The sequence below is a fragment of the Lonchura striata genome, chromosome 5 (genome assembly GCF_046129695.1).
Source record: "Lonchura striata isolate bLonStr1 chromosome 5, bLonStr1.mat, whole genome shotgun sequence".
Taxonomy (NCBI): Eukaryota; Metazoa; Chordata; class Aves; order Passeriformes; family Estrildidae; genus Lonchura; species Lonchura striata.
Window position 1 is genome coordinate 31,497,393 of NC_134607.1, and position 15,043 is coordinate 31,512,435.

Sequence of the window (15,043 nt, forward strand, 5' to 3'; positions counted from 1 at the left end):
TGCCAAAGGCTCTTGCATTAAAATCAGTTTGAATGAAAGATTTGGCATAACCCCTGGCACAATGCAAGGCATATCATTTTTCTCAGTTGAACAAAGTGATGACACAAATATTACAAGGATAGGACATGACCCAATAATAGTGTCTGCCTTCTCATTCAGAAAATGCTGTGGCAAATCTCTCACAGTGGCAAATTGAAATGAATTAAGGGTTTAGGACCTGACAGTGCCCAAGTGTGAAAATAGGCTTCCACCCCACACAAGCATTGCATTCAGCATCATGGCAGTCACACAGCAGATATTTTCACTTTTGCAAAAGTGCACTCTTTGGTAGAGGCAAAGCTGATTATTTGAGCTGACAATTTCTAAAACACATTAACCAACTTTTTTTTCAATGGAGCAATAAATTTTTAAAATAAATGTTTAACAGTTCACAGCACAGAATTCCAGCATTCAGCTAAGAGCATTCTGCTAACATACTGCCATCTTGCAATAAAATCTGAAGGTAAATGGACTGTTATGAACAAATCTAGTGCATTATAATTTTGTTCTGCAACTTTGTGCTACTTTTATTAGCTCCTTCTCTTTGGCCTTCGAGGAAAAGATGTGTAATTGTGAATACTAAGAATATATGCGATGTAAAGTGAGTTTGATATATTCATTTGCTTTGCATAGAATCTCTTCTTCCTTGAAACAGTGATGTCAACTTCTATCAGCCTTCAGGACTGATTTACTATGACTGGTTTAAGCTAGTAATAGCTTAATTGCCAAAGGTTTAGAAATTCAGGTAGGAGAGCAGGGGATGGCTGTCCAAAATGGTATTCATATCTTCACTCTCTACAAGTTGGCCCAGAAAAGCTTTGAAAATTATGATTCATCATTGAAAATGTCATGATTTTCATGAGGAAGGGTGCCATTTAATGCTCTGCATTTCTGCTTCAGACCCCATCCAAAAGTCAAGCAGAATTTATGAACTATAGTTAAAAAAACAGCATGTTTTTTAAAAGACAGGTCTCTAATCCCAGTTCAGTGTTACAAGACTTAGTTCAGCCCTGTTTCTGTGAAAAATATTCACAAAATATTGCACATGTATATTTTAAATGAATTTTCATTTTTAGTTTTGCAAATGACAGTGAAATCTCCTAGTTCAAGATGCCTTCAACAAATCAAGCTAACAAACAGTCCTTGAGCTGTTCTCTCCTGTCCTTTCTCTGTGAGTAAAAATATTCCCCATGTTTGCTGATGCACAGTATCTCCCCTTTACAGAAAGAAAGTCTTACTGAGTAACCATCTTAGATAATCCTGTACTGGGCAGGTGGGAAGGAGTTACAACTGGAGACAGTTTTCCACTAGGCACAAACAGTATGGTTTTAGAGCTCTTTACTCAAAATATTCTTCTCAATTAAAACCTTACATTTTGTCTGTGATAGTATATGTGTGAGATCTCCACCTATACCCTCAAAAAAGAAATTTGTATTTTCATGTTGTAAGAAGAGTGATTTATCTGAGTTAGGATCTTGAAATCTGCTACCACATTCAATCTGAAAACCTTAGCCTACAAGATCATCCCCTGGAGACATTTTTAATCTTTAATATACACAGAAAACTAAAACAGATAAAACCATCACTTAAGTAATTTGTCAAAACCATATAACCTGATACTTTAAAACAAGGAGCAGAAAAAAACATAGAAACCATTCTCGGAGGCATAAGAGTTCCAAATTTTTTTTTTTTTTTTTTGTTAACAGTGAATTTTGCCATTTGAGAAAATTTTGTAAGTCAACCATTTGAGCATTTTTGTGAGCAAACAGCAAAAGAAATTAACCAAAACTAAATGCAGTAATAGCTACTTGTCCAACTAATAGCTAATTGTCAATAATTAATTTTCAAAAAATTCACAGAAGTTATATAAATATCAATGAGATGGTAGGTAAGCAGTTTCATTCTGTTTGCCAAGAGATGCCCACAAAAAGGATTGAAATCCATTCAAAACATACAGAACAGAAACAGTGTAAAGTCAAATGTTGCAATACTTTAAAAACTCACTCTTCATACAAATATGAAGAAGACATGCCAAAGCCTCTTCATAATTAGCCTGTGGTTTTGATTTCTTTCTTTTTACTATTTATCTTTTTTTTTTTCTCCCCTCTGCTAGTTTAGGTGGATTTGTTTACAAGCAATGCACTCGTAAGGAGATTACACACATTTATGGAGCAGTTCTGTCCCAGTTTCTTCTTTCTGGTAGATTTCTATCAGTTGATATTTTTCTGAGTGAATTTCAGCCAGGGGAGTCTACACATAGGCTTAGAGTGCGTCTACCAGCAGTTAAGAAGTTAGTGTTGTCCAAAAAGATAAGGTTACTGAAATTAAATGCAAAAATCAGGTTTAATAAATAGTCCATGTAGTACATGTTTTATAGTACAAGCAATGCTACTTCCACTGGGGAATGTTCCAGTTCTTTGTAGAGTGTAGAGTACAACTCTCTAGAGTTTGGTTTGTTTGCTCCTCTTGTCGGTGAAAATAAAATTAAAATAGCCTGCACAATTAGTAATTTCCCACTTCATATATAGACTTATGAGGAAGAAGCTATCTTTCTGTTCATTTCTGCAAAGAAGTGCCAAATGGGAAACAATCAACACCAAAGAATATTGACAGGTTAAATATTTTAATATATAGATTAAGTAGGGATGACCAGAGGAAATAATTGTGATTACCTGGTGGAAACACTATCATCTATACTATTGAATTTTAGTGAATGACTGAATACAGTCAAATCCTGCACTGAGATAATTTCAGCAGGTTTTTATCTGAAGATCCTATATATGGCCAGAAAAAATGACATCTGCAGAGGTACCTAAAGGAGTTGGGGATAGACCAAGAAAGTGTTATATCATCTCAGACAAATTTGAAAATAAAGTGCTTAAAACCTCGTTGTGTGGTGTTGGATTGATGGGTGCAGCTCTAGCAATCACTGTGCCCTCTGACTTCACACCACATCTATCTTCATCCTGCTTCAGTCAACACTGGATATTGAAATCATCCCAGCATACCTGTCTTTAATTTGCCACAGACTCCCTTATTCCAGATTAATTATTTTCAATCTTCAGGTCAGCTGCCTTATACATGAATATTAAAACTTGAAATTATGCCCTCCAGTAAGAAACTTGCATGACTTTTCAGAATAAGCAAGATTAATCAGACATGATAATTATGATAATAAATGTAATACTAATTTATCACATCACATAAATTCAGCTAAATGATCTCTGTGGCAACAGCAGTTAAGAATTGAGAGAAATGGCAATGACAACCTACATTATTGAAAATAAAACCTTCAGCAGCTGAATCAAAGCCATTTTTTACAGTCTCTATAGTTATCTACTTATCTATATACCTTGTGTTCGTGGAGGCAGCAAAAACACCTGAATCTAATACCTGGGCAAGTTAACCTTAAGATATTTACTTTTGACGCAGCATAAAAAAATATAAGGTAGGGAATTATTCTTATTCTGACTTTCTTAGAGTCAGGTATGGGGTTTTTGTGACAAAATTGTAGTAAACACTCCATTAGAGCTCAGTTACCTGGATTCTGGTTCTGCCAAAAGGTCTCATTTAATTAACAATTTTTTCATTATTCTGAATTGTTTAGAATTATGTCATCCCTAATTTCAGTTTCCTACATGCATTTCAATGTCTAGTTTGTCTCCTGGAGGCTGAAAGTGGCACATGGTACAAATACTGTTCTGTGTGCTGGCTAACTGATGGCACCAGAGCTATGAGAGGCCATGTATGCCATGCATTTAAAAACCTGAAAGATATCTCCTTTCTTGCCCTCATCATCCTCTCAGAAAGGATTAGCTCAGCTTCTCCAGCCCTCACACCTGATATTCCTTACTCTAACCTCATTTTCCAGGTGATCAATTCAATTTCACAACATCCTACAGTCCCCTTTGGTATTCTCAGTTGGAATAGACTCTGTCCATCAATTGTTATCTCCATGTCTCCAATTTCTATCTCCACTTCATTCAATTTTACAGGGGAGCTTTCAAAATTCTTATCACTTGTAGCTTGTCCAGCATTTTATTAATCTCTGTCATCCCCTTAATAAATGAAATCTGACATTGCACTATAGTTCAACATTCATAAACTGTGAAAACTATGAAAATTGAAAAGAAAAAACAAGAGAGATTTCCAAAACACGACTATTGGAAGGTGCAAGCAAACTCCTTTGAACAGCCAGTTTTATTTATTCAGACTATTAATGTCATATAAAAGCAAATTTAAAAATATCAAAAGGAAATAGCAAATCTTTTTATTTCAAAACTATATTAAAAGAATTAAAAATAGTTAATCTTTGACTATGTTGAAGTTATCCAAGTAATCTCTTAATACAAATTAAATTAACAGAAAAAATGCAATGTAAGAGTCAATGAGCCACAACTTTTGTTTGCCTGATTAAATGTATCCTCAGTATAGAAAACAAAATGTGTTGATTCAAAAACTGTTCTCAAAATGATGTATTTGAATTAATTAAAATTTGTATTCATTCTCTTGAACTTGCTGTAAGAAAACTAGATTAAAATATTTTGAACAGACTATTTGGAATTTAATGGAAATGTCATTTTATTTGAGAAATGAATATTTAAATCTTCAGGACTGGAAGTTCTGTGCAAAATAAAAATTACATTTTCATAACTTGTTTTTTTCCTCTGTCAAAAGTTTTGGAGAGTATTTAATTTTTTTTTTTCCCTTTGAAAATACATCAAACCACAAATCCATGGCAAGACATCAAGTTAACTCAGTTTGATCAGTTTCTTCCTCAAGGCAGATCTGCTGCAGTTTAAAAAAATGAAGACTGTGATTTGTCCACAGCTACCTCCAAAATAAAAATAGGTTTGTGGGCTCACAAGGCTCTGCTCCTTTGCCCTGCTCTCTGGCAGCAGGGAAGGGGCTGAGCAGAAGAGTGGCTGGGCAGCTCCCTCCTCTCTGGAGCCCAGCTTGTGCCAAACCCTGAAACGCCTCTGCCCCATCAATGGAGAGGTGCTGCCACACAGCACCTGAGCAGACATTTCCCCCGACAAAGGGGATGGTAAACCAGGTCAGAATGTGTCAGATGTACAACATCATCAGAACCTATTATTCTCTAAGTGCAGCTACTCTATGTGGGAGCACTGCATATTAGCATGCTTGATGGATCCATCTATAGATTGTATGCTGGCACTGCAAACAGCTGCGTGGCCAGAGGCGATAGATCAACACTTGAGAAAGCTGTGGAATGGTCTTTGCCTTCATTAATAGAATAAGGCAATATCTGCAGTCCATTATGTATGCCAGTAAACCCAGAGATGTCAATATTAATGTTTTAAAAATTTGGTACATCGAAAGGATGTCACAGATCAACATTTTGTAAAAGGAAAATTATATGCTGAACAAAACAAAGATTATGCTGCAAAGCAATAGGAAAATCCAACAAAGCAGTGTTCTTCCATGCAGCTGTACTTCTTAGGAACAATTCATCATCCTGCCCTAATGAAGGAGGATGCTTTTCAGGGTATTCAACCTTCACCCTGAAACAAGTGAATAGAGAAAGCAAAACTAGTATCCTGGAACAATTAAATTTATTCATGTTATTGTTATTCCTACTATGCCATTTATGTTCTGCTTCTTCCATCAAAATTTTGGACATGAAAGAGTATATATGTTTTTTCTATGCTACCTACTTCTTAAATAGCCTGTGATTTTAAAATCCAAAAATCCAATGAGATACGCAACACCACCCAACATCAAACACAGAAAGTACTTAAAATGTTGTTAAAATACCTCTGAAAATTACTTTTGTAATTAATTTCTAATGAAACATCATTGCCACTTGAGTGGAACAAAAGAGCCAGGTTAATTTTTCTTCTCTGAAATATAATTTCAAAAATTCCAAAATTTCACAAGCTTTGGGAAACTAAGAAACATGAGGCTCTTTTGCTCTATGAGTTCTGTTCTGTCCTGATCTGATCTGTTCTGAGAGTTAAAACAATATGTAAATATGTAAAGTATTTTGTTTTGATATTTTGCTGTTTAAAAAATGTTCTGTATTAAAAGAAACAGCTTCTCAGTTCACTAATGCATTTGTTTTAAAGAGCTCAGGATTTAATCAATAACAGTCTACACAAAAATGCTGTGTCTGATGAACAGAGCTCATGGAGCACACAAAGATAGCTGCAAACCAAAGGAGCTGTGCAAGAAAGCAGACTGGTGGTCAACCAAACAATTCATATGATCTCTCACTACTTGAAGACAAGAAAATCCATTTCCCTGGACTAGAACCATTATTCCTCTCACGTGCATGGAGCACCAGTGTGAAGTGTGGTACCTCCAAGCTCCCTCCAGCCTCAGGCTCCTCTAAGGCCATAGCAGAACAGAGGGGAAACAATAGAAAGCAAGCAGTATTCATCAATATCAAAACAACTGTGAAGGCTTCACAGCCAGGGGAATAGCTCCAGATTCAGGAATGTCATGGTCATTTTTGAAAAGAAAAAAAAATTTAAAAATACATATCTTGAGGACTAGAGAGGTGCCTGAAGCTAGAAATTCAGTGAAAGGGGATGGCAGCTAGCTGCTGGGAGCCAGAGAGGAGATTAAGCCAAACCGGAACAGTGACAGCTTTCATGCAATTCATTCAGGCTCCTTTCCAACAAAATAACCTTTTCTGCTTAATTTAATCATCCAAATGAAATGATTAATAGGGGTGGGGGAGGGGAATTGCCTGGGTCAAGAACATCCTGGACAATGGAAACTTACTGGATGTAGATGCTGATTTCTTTTTCATTGCGGTTTCCCCCCTTTAAGGCAAGGATGAAATCAGGGAGGGAATCAGTGTAAAGCGTGCTTAGGAGCAGAGAGTTCTTTGCTGTTGGGACATTTCTGTGTCTGTGTGGCCAAGAGAATGAAAGGGTCACATTGAGCAACAAGGAGGGGAAGCAGGGGAGGGACTCGATAGCCATTAGAGCCATTATTTCCACCTTCATGATGAATAGTCAAACCCAGGAAAAGGGAAAATAGTATGAAACCCTCATTGTTGTGCAAGAGCAGGGCAGCAAGATGGATGAGCTGGCAACAGCTAACACTGACCCTGCCATCAGACAGTGAAATTGGTACACAAGTGTTCCCAGCTGTTCAAAAATATCATCTCAGCAGCAAGAAAAGCAGTAGTTACCTCTTCCATCTCTTCTGCCTTAGCTACTGACTGTGAGGACAGAAATAACACTGAAAAATAGGTGTAAAAGAAAAATAAAGAATTACTTCTTCAAGGCAAGTGTTGAAGAGTTAATGCACACCAAAACGTATGCTTTATTCATGCAAATATTTTTAGTGGCAAGTTCTGAGGCTGTTGGTCTCATGTTCCCTTGCAGATTATTGTATGACCTAAATAACTCTTGAAAGGAGAGTGTAGATACATTGGACTATTATGACTATGTCTGCAAAAATCATGTTATCATGGATCCATTTTTTTTACACTTTAAATTATTATGAATGGAAAATTTGAAGCATAAAATGCAAATGTAGGTAGAATAAGAAAATAAAAAGCCCTCTTAGGCCCTAAGAAGGGATTCACCTCACTTATTTTTGTCTGTTTGAAAGGCTGAAATATCAGATTCCTCTATTCTCAGAGGTACCACTGTATGATAAAAGTTTAAAATGGTTCAGATTAATTTAGATAAATTTTCTCCTGGAATTGCCCGTTTACCCAGTGAGTCCAGAGGGAGAATACACAAGTAACATATAAATATCCTTTTAAAAGGATAAAGTTTTGTGAGATTATTCCATCATAAGGGTCAGCTGAGTGTTACATACAGTGGCAAATCTCAAAGAACCTTCTTATTAACTCATAAACATTATCTTCTACTTCCCATAGAAATGGTAATAAACTAGTTCTCTATATAAATATTTTTAAAGGGGAAGACTGGAAACAATCATTGCCTTTGCAACAACAGAAATGAGGAAATAAGAGAGCAAAGTTTGTTATACTAAGTAAAATATTAAAATTAGATAATTCCATACGTGTTATTTAACATTTATTTAACAAGGCAACCTTTTGGCATAAAAATCATTGCCTTGAGGAGAAAATTACTGAGTACTGCCAAACTGAGCTCTGAATTACCCAAATGTGCAAGCAAATACTGCTGTGGGGTTTTCTGGACATAGGAGCATACAATGCCATGGCAAAAGTACATACAAACATGTTTTCTACCTGTTTTGAAATAATATTGTTCCAGCTTAGCAAAATCCAGTGTGGAAGACTTTTGATTTTATTTTTCCTTAGTAAGACCCCCTCTGCTCCTCTTACAACCAAAGAAACATGATTCATCTGTACTGTTGAATTATTTCTAGCTCACCAAACAAAGTCGCTGCTTTTTTTTTCATGTTTATACACCCTTCAAAAGCCCCTGCAGACCATTGAGAGCTTTCTTGAATCTCACAGTAGCCAATATGTCTTTTGTTTGAACAAAAACACACAGTCCTGATTGTCACTTTGGGAACAGGCGTCCCTTTCTTTATCATCGTGCCCAGATATTATTGCTCATCTTTTCCAAACCATTTTGATCCAAAGTACCATGTGGGAGGAAATAAAAAGACTCAGCAGGAGACAGCTGTTAAGGATGGAGTTGCAGACTGAATTTTGTGCCTTTTATAAATTCAAATAAGATTATTATACAGAGTGATCAAATGATGGTCAAATATGGAAGCACTCAGAAGTTTAGTTAGGGTCAGCCCCCAGAATTTTCTTGACTAACTTATAATAATTATTTTGTTCCATATGCAATCTCATGTGACTCCTGTCTGAAATACTGTACCAGGTGTTTTCCTCTCAGCTTCAAAATTATTTTCTTTAAGTGGACCTTTTAAATGTTTCCATTAAAGCTTATAACATCTCTAGTTCCAGGAATGCTGTCCTAGTCATGGCTCCCTACTCCATACTCTGGACAGGCAGGTTTTATGTGTGACCATCCCCTTCCTTTGCTGCAGTCATTTCACCTTCTCTTTCCATGAGCTACAATGGTGGCAACTGCTCCCTGTGCTGGCAGATCACAACCCTCTCTCTGTTCAAATCACACATACAAGTGCCTTTTTTGCTTCTCCTTCAGTGAGGACCACAGCCCACCTCAGTAACTCTCAGAGCCCCTGTGCTGTGTAAACTCACACTGAAAGAGACAATGGGAAAGGAACTGGGGATGGGAACTGGGGTGAGAGGTGCTCTTGATCTCAGTCACTTTTATATAGCCCAAGCATGTAGCACAGTTCAACAGACAAAGTTCTGCCTTGGTTATTCAGAAACCTGCATTTTGATATATATCTCCAGAAGTCTACCCATTAAAAAAAATAAAAATCTAGTGATTCAGCAGCAGTGCAAATTATAGGGACATGCAGACAACAGAGGGAAAATTTTATTAATTATTTTGTTCTCTGGTAGTTTCCTCATTTGTTCTGCCTGCCCCTCCCATCATCTGGACCTTCTTTCTTGGGATCTTTTAACATGTATCTACCTCTGAAATCCCCGGCTTGTTCCTCTGATTTTTTGTTAACATTCATAAGAGCTACTTGAGCACTTATCTTCCAGAGAGCAGTACTTTTGAAGGAAGATCTTTTGCCATGAGGCTGGAGCCCCTCTCCTATGAAGACAGACTGAGAGTTGGAGTTGTTCAGCCTGGAGAAGCAAAGGGCCTGGGGAGACCTTGGAGCAGCCTTCCAGCACCTGAAGGGGCCCTGCAAGAGAGCTGGAGATGGACCTTTGAACAAGGGCATGTAGTGATAGGACAAGGGGGAATGGCTTTCAACTGAAAGAGGGTAGGTTTGGATTAGACATTAGGAACAAATTTTTGACTGTGAGAGTGGTGAGATCCTGAAACAGGTTGACCAGGTAAGTTATGGTTATCCTGTCTGTGAAATTGTTTAGAAGGTCAGAACAGATGAAGCACTGAGCAACCTGGTCCAGTGTTCCTTAATATGGCAGGGGATTTGGTACTTGGGGATCTTGCAGGTCCCTTCCAACCCAAACCTTTCTATTGATTCCACGACTCTACAAACTCAGGTTATCTGAGGGGCAAATGATATAAGTGAAAAATTTGATCAGTCCCTCAATCTGTAATGCCCATCTGTAGTTTTCAAAAGTTGTTATGACTCTGAAAAACCTCACCTAAATTTAGGCATCCTTTAAGTAGAGTATTGGAATAAATCAGCTCCAGAGGTCCTTTCCAACCCAGTTTTTATCTGTAATTCTAGAAATAGAGGTTATCACTCTAATAAGTAGTTGTTCAGCAATAGTATGAGAACAGGAACCTCACCATTCTCTTAGCAGTGGCAGTAACACTGAAGACATTATAACACCAAAGACACTATTCCAGCTTTATTTTTTTTTAAAAGATTGACCAACACAGCAGTTTCAAAATAGAACAATAATATAAATTTGTCATTGTAGAACAAAGTAATTGTTCACTTGCTTCATTGTCCCAGTTATGACAATGACCGCTAAGTATATAGTAGAATGACTGCATGAAAAGACTTCCTAGCTCTATTTAAAGGTTTTGTTTTCAAATTGTAGACAATTTTTTTCCAGTCTTGTATACATTTATGTTAATGGCTATCCATTTAAAATCACATCAATTTCAGTAGAAGCCTCATGTCTACCTACATTAAAATAAGTTGTTTATGGCAAAAGCCAATACAAGATCCAATAAGCCCCTGAATAATTGAATAGTATATCCCACAAATCCACCATGTAGATGACAAAAGTTTCTAATTCAGCAGAAAAATATTCCCAAACCTCCAGACAAGCTCATCGATGTCATGGCTCTATCTCAAAAAACATGAATAGATTTTGCTCCTAAAGCACTTGTGTGCATTTTTCTGTGCAAGTGTTAGGAGAAGCAACCATACTATCAGTTTTTCAAAAGCTGCAGTCTTATAAATGGCAGTCTCAGATTCATGCCACTAAATAAAGGTAGAAAATTAAGCTTCAGAAGATTTTACAGTGAAAGGCTCATTGCATTTGCCTAGGAAGTTTCATCAAATGAGCTCAGCTTGTTTTAAGATGAGGTGCTTCATTTATGATGTAGTCAGGCAGCAGGTGCTTTGCCATCTGAAGAGGCCCTGAACATGAGCTCAGAATTAATATATAATAGACTGAGAGCAGAGAAGGTAATACTGCCATAGCTCCATGGAAGAATTATTTAGGGCAATAATTTGTAATTTGCATAACACCTTGAAATAATTCCTTCTCCTCTATGTGTAGTAAATAGCACTTACTGCCTTTTATTTTTATTTACTCAGTCCTTTTAATCTGATAATGGTGCCTTCAGTGCCCTTTACACAGTCTGCTAGCTTTCTCCACTGTGGGCATGCTCCCTTTTTCATAAAGACAAATCTCCCCTTCCAAAAGTTGTAAAGGTATCACAGAATCACAGAGTCACAGAATGGTTGGGATTGGAAGGGATTTCTGGAGATTGACTAGTCCAACCCTCCTGCAGAGCTGCAGGAGATCAACCCCTAACCTGTGCTGGTGTATGGGGTTGTTCCTCTCTGGGGGCAGGACCTCCCACTTGCCTTTGCTGAACTTCATTTGGTTCCTTTTGCCCAATTCCCTAACCTGGACAGCTCTCACTGAATGACTGCACAGCCTTCTGGTCTATCAGTCACTTCTCCCACTTTTCTATCCCCTGTCCTAGAAGCAAAGGTGATGACTTTGCCCCATTTGAGGGTGATTTTAAATACTTAGGGTTTACAACCAAGCAGGGTCTGGAGAAGGCAGCAGAAAGGTTGTGAAGTTTCCCCTGTCACCAAAATAGTCCATATTTAAGGCTCTTGCTTTTATTTTTCCTCATCAATAGTAACGTGTTTTTATACCTTGGAGGTTTCAACAGATGGAAGTCAAGCATTCTGGGGAAGAGGATCAGGTCTTACAAGCTGTCTGTATGACATGACTTGAGACATCTGGAGTACCTGGTGATATCACAAAATCACAATTGGAGTGAGGAAATCAAAGAATTTTTGGGTTTTTAAGGAAAAAGTTAGAGAGAAAATATGGATGGCCTTAATAAGCACTTTAAAATGTTTCTCATCACTGTGAAATCTGATTAGTACAGATACTAGGCCGATCCTTGTCAGTGTAACATCTGTACAGCTTCAAGCCTGAAGCTGTATTTTTAAAGGATTTTAAAGGATTTAGTCAAACTTGATAGAAACAATAGGAAACAAGAAAAGAACTTTCATAACTCGATACCAACCCATTTTTATGATCACCAGAGCCTTAGCAGGGGATGACATTGCCAAGGTAAAAGCAAAATGTAAATGGCTATGCTGGTGCTATTTCCTATTTCTTTATGTTCCATGCTGTGTGATTGAGTTACGCAGATATTTTCTCCCTTTCATATCACATGAATGGGTTTTTAGAACCTCACACAGCCTGTAAAGGACAGCAATCTATTGACTCCTCTGACCTTTTATTTATTCTAGACTTTGATTGACTGATCTCTCGGAAAGTTGGCAGCTGACAGAGAGAACCACAGCCTCAGATGCTCAGATGACTGAATTTTGAAAAGGTGAAAGCAGCACAGTTTAGTTATGCTGTGATATCTCACAAACCTATGTTGGGCATTGAAATTCAGATGTCTAGTTGTGACAAAAGATCAGTACAAGAACAGGAAGATGATCAAGAACATCAAAAGAAGGAATATTCTTTAAATAAAGGCTTTAACAAATCACTATGATGGTATAAATTTAAACTTGCCTTGTTACAGTAGTGTACTGACAGATCTCTCTTAGTTCCAGAACCAAATTCTCACTTTTCAACTCTATTTAACAATGATATTTTGTGCAACTCTTATCTGAATATGCACATGTATTAAGCCAATACCTACAAATTTCTAGGAATGCTCATTTAGCAAATAACACCTTTTTAACTAAGAATGGATTATTATGAGAGTCACATCTATCCCTTATTCTGCTAAATATTCAATTTATTTACACTCCAAAGTAAAATAATATTTTGAAATCACTGGAAACCTTCCTTTCCTTTGAAATGTGTCAAGTTCCAAGTGTGATATTTGAGGCAGCACAACAGCACTGTCCCTAACTTGGGATTCATTAGCAGAAAAATCTCTCCAACAGGAAGACAACAAAAATAAGTCCATTCAAATGATCCCACTTGTGCTTTTCAGATGGCAATCTTAACTGTATTACAACATAACATGCAAGACAGAGAATTGCTTAAAACGCTGAAGATGATATATAATCTGCACCAAGGGAAAAATATGTAGAAAGGTAGGAACACAGAGGTCCAAGGAGAGACAAATTTTGTAGCATTCCAGTAATGAATCTAGAAATATATTTTTAAATTACAGGGAAGGAAGTCTGAAGTATCCCAACACAGCAAATATTACATTAGTAAAACCCCATAAATGTACCAAAAGGAACAATAATCTCCAATCCAAAACCAGCTAAAGTCAGTTGGACTGGCACTGAGGTGTAGGAAGCAGGGATAGATTTGATCATGGCAGTTCTGTGACATCCTAAGTGGGACTTCTGCTGATCAAATTAGCTTGTGTGTGAACTTCAGCTTAATGTTCACATCTAGCTAACACTATATATGACTGCTGCCACAAATTTTGAGCATGTACAATAAGTCCTCACTGAGGCATGTGGCTTAATATTTGAGGATCAAGTTGTTGGAGCAAGACCTCCAAAAAAATAAGCATAATCTTCCTGACTCCTCTAATTAATGAAAGCAAAGCTGTGTGTGTGAGTGTTTGGTCGTGAAAATGATAAAATAACGTAGAAACTACAGGATTTTACAGACTTCTTTACTGATAAACTGAAGAAAGGTGAAAATCATTAAATATTTTAAGATTACTCGTTCCATAATAAAGCTTGGCTACTTTCTTATTGTACTTTGACATCTGTGTTTATTTCACATAAAATTATTGACGATAGTAACAACAATAACTCATTGAACAATTAGACTAAATAAGAGATATTTCTATGACAATGTATCTAGGAGTAGTTTGAGTGTTCTTTCTAATTGACTTTCAATGACCCTAAGGGAAAAAATCTGGATATGAGGAACCTGGGCCATGGATACTCTTTGGATCATGCTTCAGCTGGGCTGTAGCCAAATATAATACAACAGCACTAAGATAAAAGTCATCCTTCATTTCTATGAAAAATTGAGAATGGGAATACATACTATACAGTGTCAAGCTCACTTTATCCTTTGCTTTTTGACTGCTGAATCTTGTTAATCTACAAGATAGATAGCTGGAATACAGCTAAGAGAGGGAAACCACCAATGTGGACAGTCATTAAGATGCATTTCTTTGTTTGCATTTCTTACTTGACAGTTTCATTTTAGAGAGTTTTGGCAAAGGCATTGGGGGCAGGTTTCAGCTATTAGAGGAAGAAACCTACTTTTTCTCACTTAGATGCCTAAATAACCACTACAGTCCCTGAAGATCTTGTCAATACAGTCATGTGAGAAATGTCTGCTCACTCAGAGAAAGTAGGCATCACTTTTGGTCATCTAAGTCCTTTCACAGATTTCATTGTCTTTACTGTGGAAAGACTTGATTCAGTGCCCTGCAGGTAGGTATCTAGGATAGAGTATCCTGCCCAAACTCCAGCTGCTTCTACAGGAGGAAACAAACCTCTCACCCTCACAGAGCCAAAACTCTCCACTGAGTTTGGGCACCTAAGCTTCGGTGTGGGACACCATGGTGTGAACCCCACCACAGACAAAATGTACTCTGAACTCTGCATGTCATAAACTGACCAGGCAAAGACATAAATGGAAAGCATAATTTCAATTCTGTTGAAAAATGAACTGGTTTTTCTTATTATAAGGCTAAGAGCAAGAAACTGTGCCAAAAAGGCTGGGAAACAGCAGAGACTTCTACTGGAATAGGGAAAGTTCTTCAGTTGTTCAAACCCAGGTACTCAAGAAAAAATGAGTAATTTCTTGCAACCAAGGCTGAATTATACTGTCATTTATGTTTAATATCTTTCA